Source organism: Chenopodium album, chromosome 1, assembly GCF_948465745.1.
Source record: "Chenopodium album chromosome 1, dcCheAlbu1.1, whole genome shotgun sequence".
Taxonomy (NCBI): Eukaryota; Viridiplantae; Streptophyta; class Magnoliopsida; order Caryophyllales; family Amaranthaceae; genus Chenopodium; species Chenopodium album.
In genome coordinates, this window is record NC_137834.1 from 72,730,977 (window position 1) to 72,739,877 (window position 8,901).

An 8,901-nucleotide genomic window follows, 5' to 3' on the forward strand; every position below is an offset into this window, starting at 1 on the left:
AATTCCTTTTTGAAGATAACTTTTAGATAATTTTCATTAGCTTAATTTTAGAGAGAGAAGTTAGAGAGAAGTTCTTGGTATTGGATTTGTATTTCAACATTGGATCAATTGTGCTTGGATTTCTTCATTTTCAATCATTAATGTTAGTAAGATTTTCTTCTTCTAGTTCATCTCTTACTTGATTTATTTAGTTTCATCTTTGATTGTTTGTATTGCTTGGATTTAAATTGGATATTGTAGTTGATATTGCTTCATCTTGATTTTGATTTAGAATGATGATCAATGCTAATTCTAGTGATTTGTTCTTGAGTTACACCATGATTAGTGAGTAGATTAGTTGCTAGGGAGAAGGGGAAGCATGCTTGATTGATAGTTTTTACTAGTTGATGATCTTTGATTGATTGAATTGTTGCAATAAAATTGGTTGACATAGTTTTGCATGTGATTAATTAGATTAGGAATAATCAACCTATAAGATTAATCTAGATTGCATTGCATTTCATAATGACATGACCCATCAATTTGAGAATTGCTTTAATTGATTGAGTTTGATTGTGAATTTCCTTGATTAGCCATTCATAGTGACCCCTAGTTTGGCCTCTAGGAGATAGCTCTTGAACTCTCTTAATTGCTACTATTGTTTGTCCTTTGCAATGCTTAAATGAAACGAAGAAATTGTCGATTAGCACGATTATTGAATTAGCATGTGGAACCAATATCCCTAGCATTTAGCTTATTGAATTACTTGATTAGTCTAATTTTGCTATCATAACACCAACCATTTTCTCACTTCAATCTCTGAAATAGCTTGATTTAGGCTAAAGATAACACCAACTAACTCCTTTGGGTTTGACCCTATACTTACCTATACTTGTTTTAGGTTGGTTTAGGATTTTATAAATAGTGTTTGATTTTGGGATAGGCAATTAACGACTAGTTCATTCCTCTATAAAAATGGCGCCGTTGCCGGGGAGTGAAATTGGTGCTTAGCTTTAGTTGTTGAGTCTATTTCATTTTAATTGAAAAAAAAAATACAAAATGATTTTGTTTCTTAAGGCTACATTTGTAGCCGTGCTACTAATATTTTCATTGAGTTTTGCATGCATAGAGCTCGTGATCGATCCATTGTGCCTTTTGACCCGGAAATCGAAAGGACTCTTTCAAGGAGAAGAATTGCTAGTCGATCCTTTGAATTTATTTCTTCAAGCGAAGAAGGATTTGAAGAGGAACTAGGCATGGGAGATCAACCAAGAGTTGCTTTGAAAGAATTGGGAATTCCCGATGCGTACAAGTTTGAGAGTGGAATTGCTCCACCTACAACACCGGCGAATGACTTCGAAATTAGGCCGGCTATGATCGCTTTGATCGAAAGGAGACAATATAGCGGAGCTAAGAATGAGAGTCCTTTGAACCATCTCAAGGAGTTCGAAAAGTATTGCAACACTATCAAAGTGAACGGAGTTTCTCAAAAATTCATCCGGCTAAAGTTGTTTCCATTATCTCTCATAGGCCGAGCCTTGGAGTGGTTGGATAAGGAGGTAAAGCCAAATTCCCTTCGAACATGGGACGAAGTCACCAACGAATTCTTGTCCCGATTCTACCCACAAAAGAAAACGGGGGAGGCTAGAGCTTTGATTCAAGGGTTCAAGCAAAGACCTAATGAAAGCCTCTACGAAGCATGGGAGAGGTATAAAGAGTACCAAAGGGAATGTCCCCACCACGGAATTCCAACCTATCAAGTCATTCAAATTTTCTATGGTGGCCTAAGTCCTCAAGGCAAATCATGCCTTGATGAGGGTGCCGGAGGTCCCATAATGAATCGGACGGAAGAGGAAGTGGTGGATGTGGATCTTATGTCATGACTCTTGTAATTGCCCTCATGCTTCTCCGGAATGTGGTGATGATTTTGATAATAGTGAGAGTGAGAATGTGAATTATGTGTCAAATAATAATGTGCAAAGGTTTGATAATCAAAGAGGTCAATGGAATAGGAATTACGAAAACCAAAGTAATTTTGACAACTATAACCAAGGTGGTGGTTATAGGAACCAAGGGAACCAAAGTTCTCGTGACAACTATAACAATCAAGGTTATAGTAGTCAAAATGAAAACCAAAATTATGGTAATCAAAACCAATGTTATGAAAATCATAACCAAGGCAGTGGAAACCATAATCAAGGTTATGGTCAAAATCAAAATAGGGGTAATTGGAACAATCAAGGTAGGGGCAATTTTCAAAATAATTCTCAAAGAGGTCCCCCACCCGGATTTGTTCCAAAGACTCAAGGTGAAAGTTCCTATTCACAATCTTCTTATTCTAGGACCAATTTGGAGGAAATAATTGAAAATAAAACCAAGTTGTTGAACACATATATGGCAGTTAGTGACAAGAAGTTCAATAAAATGATGACCCACAACAAAATTCTAGAAAACCAAATTTCTCAACTTGCTAGTACTTTGAGAGACCAAGCAAGCCCTTCTTCTTTACCTTACCAAGGCCTAGATCCCAAGAAACCCGTGAATGCTATTGTTACAAGGAGTGGTAAGGTTCTTGAGGAGAGATTGCCTAGGAGGAGTGATAACAAGGAGGTCCCCAAGGAAGTTTTGGTTGAGAATGAGGAAAGTAGAGCATCTTTAGATGAGGTTTTTGTTGAGACACCAAGAGAGGTGAGAGTACAGAAAGAGATTGTGAAACCCAAGCTCCCTTATCCCCAAAAATTCATGAGACACAAATTGGATGAGCAATTTGGAGATTTATTGATATGCTCAAACAACTTCACCTTTTTCTACCTTTCACCGATGTGATCAACCAAATGCCTAATTATGCCAAATTCCTCAAATACATTTTGAGGGGAAAGAGGACTTGAGATGTTGTGGAGAAAATCAATTTGACTGAAAATTGTAGTGCGATCATCATGAACAAAATGCCACCCAAGTTGAAAGACCCTGGAAACTTTTTCGTCCCTTGTGCTATTAACAAGATGCAATTTGATAATGCCTTATGTGACTTAGGAGCTAGTGTAAGCTTAATGCCATATTCGGTTTATCAAAGACTTGATCTAGGGGAAGTCTTACCTTCTAACATTACCTTGCAACTAGCTGATAGGTCAATCAAATTTCCAAAAGGTAAAGTGGAAGATGTTCCATTGAGGGTTGGGAAGTTTGTGTTCCCGGTGGATTTTGTTGTTTTAGAAATGGATGAAGATGCTACCATTCCAATTATTCTAGGTAGACCCTTTCTTGCTATCTCGGGTGCTATGATAGATGTTAAGTGTGCAAATATTTCCCTTAAGGTAGGAGATGAGGTCATAGAATTCGATTTGAATGAAAGCATGAAATATCCAAGTTCTTCTTCTGAAAATTGCATGATGATTGACTCTCTTGATCATGTTGTGTCTTCCATGCATGAGCACTTGCTCACCTCTAACGATTCTCTTGAGAATGTTTTGTTGAACAAAGACAAGCTAGGTGTACCATGCAAGGAGGTAGCATTGTATGAGGAATTGCTTAATGGAAGCATGGAGGAAGTGGATGAACAATTGTGCTTGAAGATCTCAAGCCATGAAGCTTTGCAAGCGGCCGCAACAAAAGAAGGTAGAGGTGTGCCTATGGTAGAGCTCAAACCTCTACCATCACACCTTAGGTATGAATTCTTAGGCCCAAATTCCACTTACATCGTAATTGTTAGTGCATCCTTGAGCGAGAGCCAAGCTCAAGCGTTATGTTGTGTTTTAAGAAAGCACCAAGGTGCTTTGGGCTATACTATAGATGATCTTAAAGGTATAAGCCCCGCTTTGTGTACGCACCACATAACGCTTGAGGAAGGCACCCTTCCTTCTATTGAACGACAAAGAAAGCTACACCCTCAAATGGGAGAGGTGGTGAAAAAAGAGATCACCAAGCTCTTGGATGCGGGAATTATATTCCCCATCTCAAGCTCTAGGTGGGTTTCTCCCGTTCATGTCGTTCCTAAGAAGGGGGGTATGACCGTAGTCAAGAATGAGAGTGGTGAGCTCATTCCAACTAGGACGGTCACCGGTTGGAGGATGTGTATAGACTATAGACGTCTAAATACATCCACCAAAAAGGATAAATTTCCCCTTCCATTCATTGATCAAATGTTAGAGAGACTAACAAGGCACAAGTTCTATTGCTTCCTTGATGGCTATTCGAGATTTTTCCAAATTCCATTCCACCCCGAAGATCAAGAGAAGACAACATTTACATGCCCCTATGGGACCTTTGCCTATAGGAAAATGCCCTTGGGCCTTTGTAATGCCCCCGCAACTTTCCAAAGGTGCATGATGACCATTTTTTGGGACATGTTGGAAGAAGAAATGGAGGTATTTATGGATGATTTCTCCGTAGGTGAGGTTTCATTTGAAGAGTGCCTAGTTAATCTTGAGAAATGTTTGGCTCGGTGTGTAAAGGTTAATCTTGTCTTGAATTGGGAGAAATGCCATTTCGTGGTGGAGGAGGGGATAGTGCTTGGGCATAAGATCTCTCATAAAGGAATAGAGGTGGATAAGGCCAAAATTGAGGTTATTGAGAAGCTTCCACCTCCGGTGAATGTCAAGGGAGTGAGATCATTTTTGGGTCATGCGGGTTTTTATAGAAGATTCATCAAGGATTTGTCACTCATTGCCAAGCCCCTTAATGATCTTCTTCAAAAAGATGTTGAGTTCGTTTTTGATGATAAATGCTTGGAAGCATTTAATAGATTGAAGAAGGCCCTAATCTCTACCCCCATTGTTCAAGCCCCAAGATGGGATTTACCCTTTGAATTGCTGTGTAATGCTAGTGATTGGGCAATTGGAGGTGTTTTGGGATAACGTGTGGACAAGAAGCTTTATGTGATTTACTATATGTCCAAGACACTAAATGGGGCCCAAAAGAATTACACAACAACGGAAAAAGAATTCTTGGCCATTGTTCACTCTTTCGAGAAATTCCGGTGTTATTTGTTGGGTTCCAAGATCATTGTCTTCACGAATCATGCGACTCTCAAGTATCTATTTGTCAAGAAAGAGTCCAAGAGAAGGTTGATTCGTTGGGTGCTTGAATTACAAACTTTTGAAATAGAGATTAGGGATAAGAAGGGTGCGGATAATGTTGTGGCGGACCATCTTTCTCGCCTTGACGGTGATCAAATTCATGATGATGGTCTACCAATTGAAGATAGAATGCTTGATGATGTCTTGTATGCCATTAAGGTTAAGGATCTCCCATGGTATGCCGACTTGGTGAACTTTCTAGCATGTGGGGAGTTTCCACCTTCTTTCTCCAAGAACCAAAAGTAGAAGCTCAAGAGGGAGGCAAGACATTACTTGTGGGATGAACCAATGTTGTATAAACGCGGGGTGGATGGCTTGCTTCGGCGTTGTGTCCCGAATGAAGAGGTGCCAAGTGTTCTAAAGATGTGCCATTCGGATCCAAGTGGCGGTCATATGGGCGTTTCAAAAACCGCCACAAAGGTTCTACAATGTGGTTTTTGGTGGCCGCATCTCTTCAAAGATTCATGGGGCTTTGTAAAGTCATGCGACCAATGTCAAAGGGTTGGGAATATCTCCAAGAGGAATGAGATGCCTCACCAGCTTATTCTTGAATTAGAGGTGTTCGATGTTTGGGGGATTGACTTCATGGGACCATTCCCATCTTCATATGGTAATCAATTCATACTTGTGGTTGTGGACTATGTTTCTAAATGGGTTGAGGCCATTGCCTCCCCTACTAATGACCATAAAGTATTGTTGAAGTTGTTCAACAAAATAATCTTCCCAAAGTTTGGCGTGCCTAAGGCTGTGATAAGCGATAACGGATCTCATTTTAATCACAACGCCTTCCAAAAGATGTTGAGGAAAAATGGAGTGCATCAACGGTTCGGCCTCTGATGTGTCTATTTTATATATTATTTTACTCCCGTCCCTTGGTCATAATTAGTAGTGTTTTTGGCTCTTTAGAGCCACTTTAATTACTAATTGGTGTTTTTCAGTGTTTTCGTAGATATGGTTGACTTTTGCAGGGATTAACACTTTTGGAGTATATTCCTGAGATATTTTGGAGCAATCACGAGCATTGGAGAAGCACGACCAGAGTTTATAGCCCAAGGCCGGTTAGAGCCATCGAACCGGTGATTAAGGGCTCGGTATAGGTGATACCGGGGCATTTGGACCGAGTATTCAAGACCCAAAGAGGAAACCCAGATTGGCCCGAAGAATTGGAGCCCAATCGAAGTCCAAATAGTGGCCCAAATGAGCCGCCCGGCCAAAGAGGGCTGGCGCCCGGAGGCTCGCCCGGCCGGGCGGGAGAAGCTTAGTCTGGCGCCCGGTGACGCGCCCGGCCGGGCCCGAGATTAGTGTTAGAGTCAAAAAGGCCCGCCCGATCGGGCAGGTGCCTCGCCCGATCGGGCGCGTGTATTTTTAGGAGACGATTAGTGTCGTTTTAATTTGTTTTAGTTTAGGATTTTTTTGTACGAAGTATAAATACTCATCCGTAATACGATTTTAGTACCTTCTTTCTTAGACTTTCTCTCTCTACTTAGTTTTCTCTCTCTCTTAAACTCTCTCTAAACCTTTGTTCTTCATTCTTTCATTAATTCCAGATTTATTTTGGTAACGATTTCTCTTCCCTTAATCTTAGTTATTTATTTTATTCCTTTCATCATGATTTATTTTATTACCTTGATTAGTTTAGTTTTTAATATGTGTGAGTAGTTTAATTTCTAGGGTTTATGGGGATCTAATAAATAATATGAAGGGGTAAATTATTGTTGTTGTTTATCAATGCTAGATTAATTTCCTATTGATTGATTTAATGCTCTGTGACTAGATTAGGCCTATCTTTTATGCATGAGTTTGACAATATTGATTCAAGAATAGAGAAATGAGAATTAATGTTTAGGTCTAGTTTCAATAGGCAAGTTAATTTATAAATGGTTAAGTCAAGATTCGAGAGATGAGATTTAATACTAGTAAATTAATTGTGTGATTGTAATACGTAGCGAGAGCCCTTACAATCTGGTTAATTGATGCATTGATGATTGACTATTATTGATTATTGGTATTGCATGATGATTTCTTATTGAATTGTTTTAATGTTTTACAATTGCGACTTGTAAAAGTATAGCAATATTAAATTGATGAATCGAGCAGATGTTAATTTGATATTAAAGGCTATTTTCAATAAGGACTTAGATCTAGTAAATTGCGAGAGCCTGTTAGATCTATGTTGATTAATAAATTGCGAGAGCCTGTTAATCATGTTTTTTATGCAATGTCAATGATTGATTACTAAGTTTTACCCTGGAGTATTATTTATTGGTGAATCTATGCCCTAGATCCTTTTTATATATTGTTTTCTTCCCATTCTCAACCTTAGTAGTTTAATCTTTTACTTAATTATAAATATTGGTTACATAAATAATTTAGATTATAATATTTAATTAGGAGTAAAAAGACTTGTATCCCTGTGGAGATCGACCCTACTTCCCTATCTACCTTAGTTAGTGATTTAGGTAATTATTTTTTATTAGGGGATACGACTTTACCTTGTCAAAATTTGGCGCCGTTGCCGGGGAAACGGTTTTATTTTTATTTCTGATTGTTTTTGTAGTCTAGATTATTTCCTTTTTTGTCTCAGAGAGCGTTAGTTCTCTGAGACAAATGTCATATTTGCTTCTAGTTTTTGTTTATGCCCAGGTGTTCCAGATCAGGTTACATCCCATTCGATCCTGAGATTAAACGTTCCTTCCATAGACAGAAAAACTTCTACAAGCAAATCCTGGCGGATTCTGGTGATAATAACAATAATCACCGCGATCCTCCAACTGATTCTAGCGATTTAGAGGCATCATCAGACACAGAATCAGAGATGACGGCTCCAAAGAAGCTTAGTGATTATTCACAACCAAAGCTTACGGATTTTCCACATCTCACCCCTACTCCGGCTCTTGATGGGGTTCAATTTGAAATTAAACCTCAATTTATAACGATGATAGAGAGGAAGCAATTCAGTAGAGCCAAGGGTGAAGACCCGAATCTTCACATTGCCGACTATTGTCAATATTGCAACACCATAAGGCAAGTCGGGGTCACTCAAGACCAAATCAGGGAGATTCTCTTTCCCTTCTCTTTAACTGGAAAAGCTAAATTGTGGTTTAATGGCTTAAATAGAACTACACTTGGTATAACTTACTGGGAAACTCTTGTTTTGAATTTCTATAACAAGTATTATCCTGCAGAGAGAACAGCAGTACTACGAAGTGCGATTCAGAACTTTGCCCAAGAAGCCGATGAGTCTTTATATGAGGCTTGGGAGAGGTTCAAGGACTTACAAAGAGAATGCCCTCACCATAATTTAGCGCAATGGCAGTTAATCCAAGCCTTTTATAACGGCATTAGAAATTCTTCTAGAATAATTTTAGACTCTACAGCTAGTGGGAGATTTATGAATCTTAATGTTGATGATGCAGGTCAGGTTATTGAAGATATGGCGATACACAATTCCCAATATGGTAATCCCAGAGGATTTGCTAACAAGGGGAAACATAGTGTCGACTCTGTATCCTTTTTGCAAGCTCAACTGACCTCTATTTGTAAAAAATTAGATAATCTGAGCACTGCTAATGTAGCTAATGTTTCTGCGATTAATAATAATTCTAATGAGGCTTTCTGTGAAAATTGTGGTATTGTAGGTCATTGGGAGCAGGATTGTAGGAGTTCCGTGGAGCAAGTTAATGTCTTCCAAGCTTATAGGCAGAATAACCCATACTCCAACACTTACAATCCTGGGTATCGAAATCATCCATACCTTTCCTACCGGAGCACTAATGTTCAAAATCCACCACCACAAGAACCACAGGTGCCACAGCAACAGCAGCAGAAATATTATCATCCCAATGCT

General features: G+C 39.0%; 2 non-coding genes across 2 annotated transcripts; both read right to left on the reverse strand.

The window, feature by feature from the left end:
* Positions 1 to 1,620: 1,620 nt before the first annotated feature.
* LOC145565831 (small nucleolar RNA R71) lies at positions 1,621 to 1,726 on the reverse strand. Its single transcript, XR_014095204.1, has one exon. It is a non-coding gene; the product is annotated as a small nucleolar RNA R71 (small nucleolar RNA).
* A 6,524-nt stretch (positions 1,727 to 8,250) lies between these two features.
* On the reverse strand, positions 8,251 to 8,357 carry LOC145564754 (small nucleolar RNA R71). The gene has a single exon (XR_014094898.1). It is a non-coding gene; the product is annotated as a small nucleolar RNA R71 (small nucleolar RNA).
* Between the last annotated feature and the right edge of the window lie 544 nt (positions 8,358 to 8,901).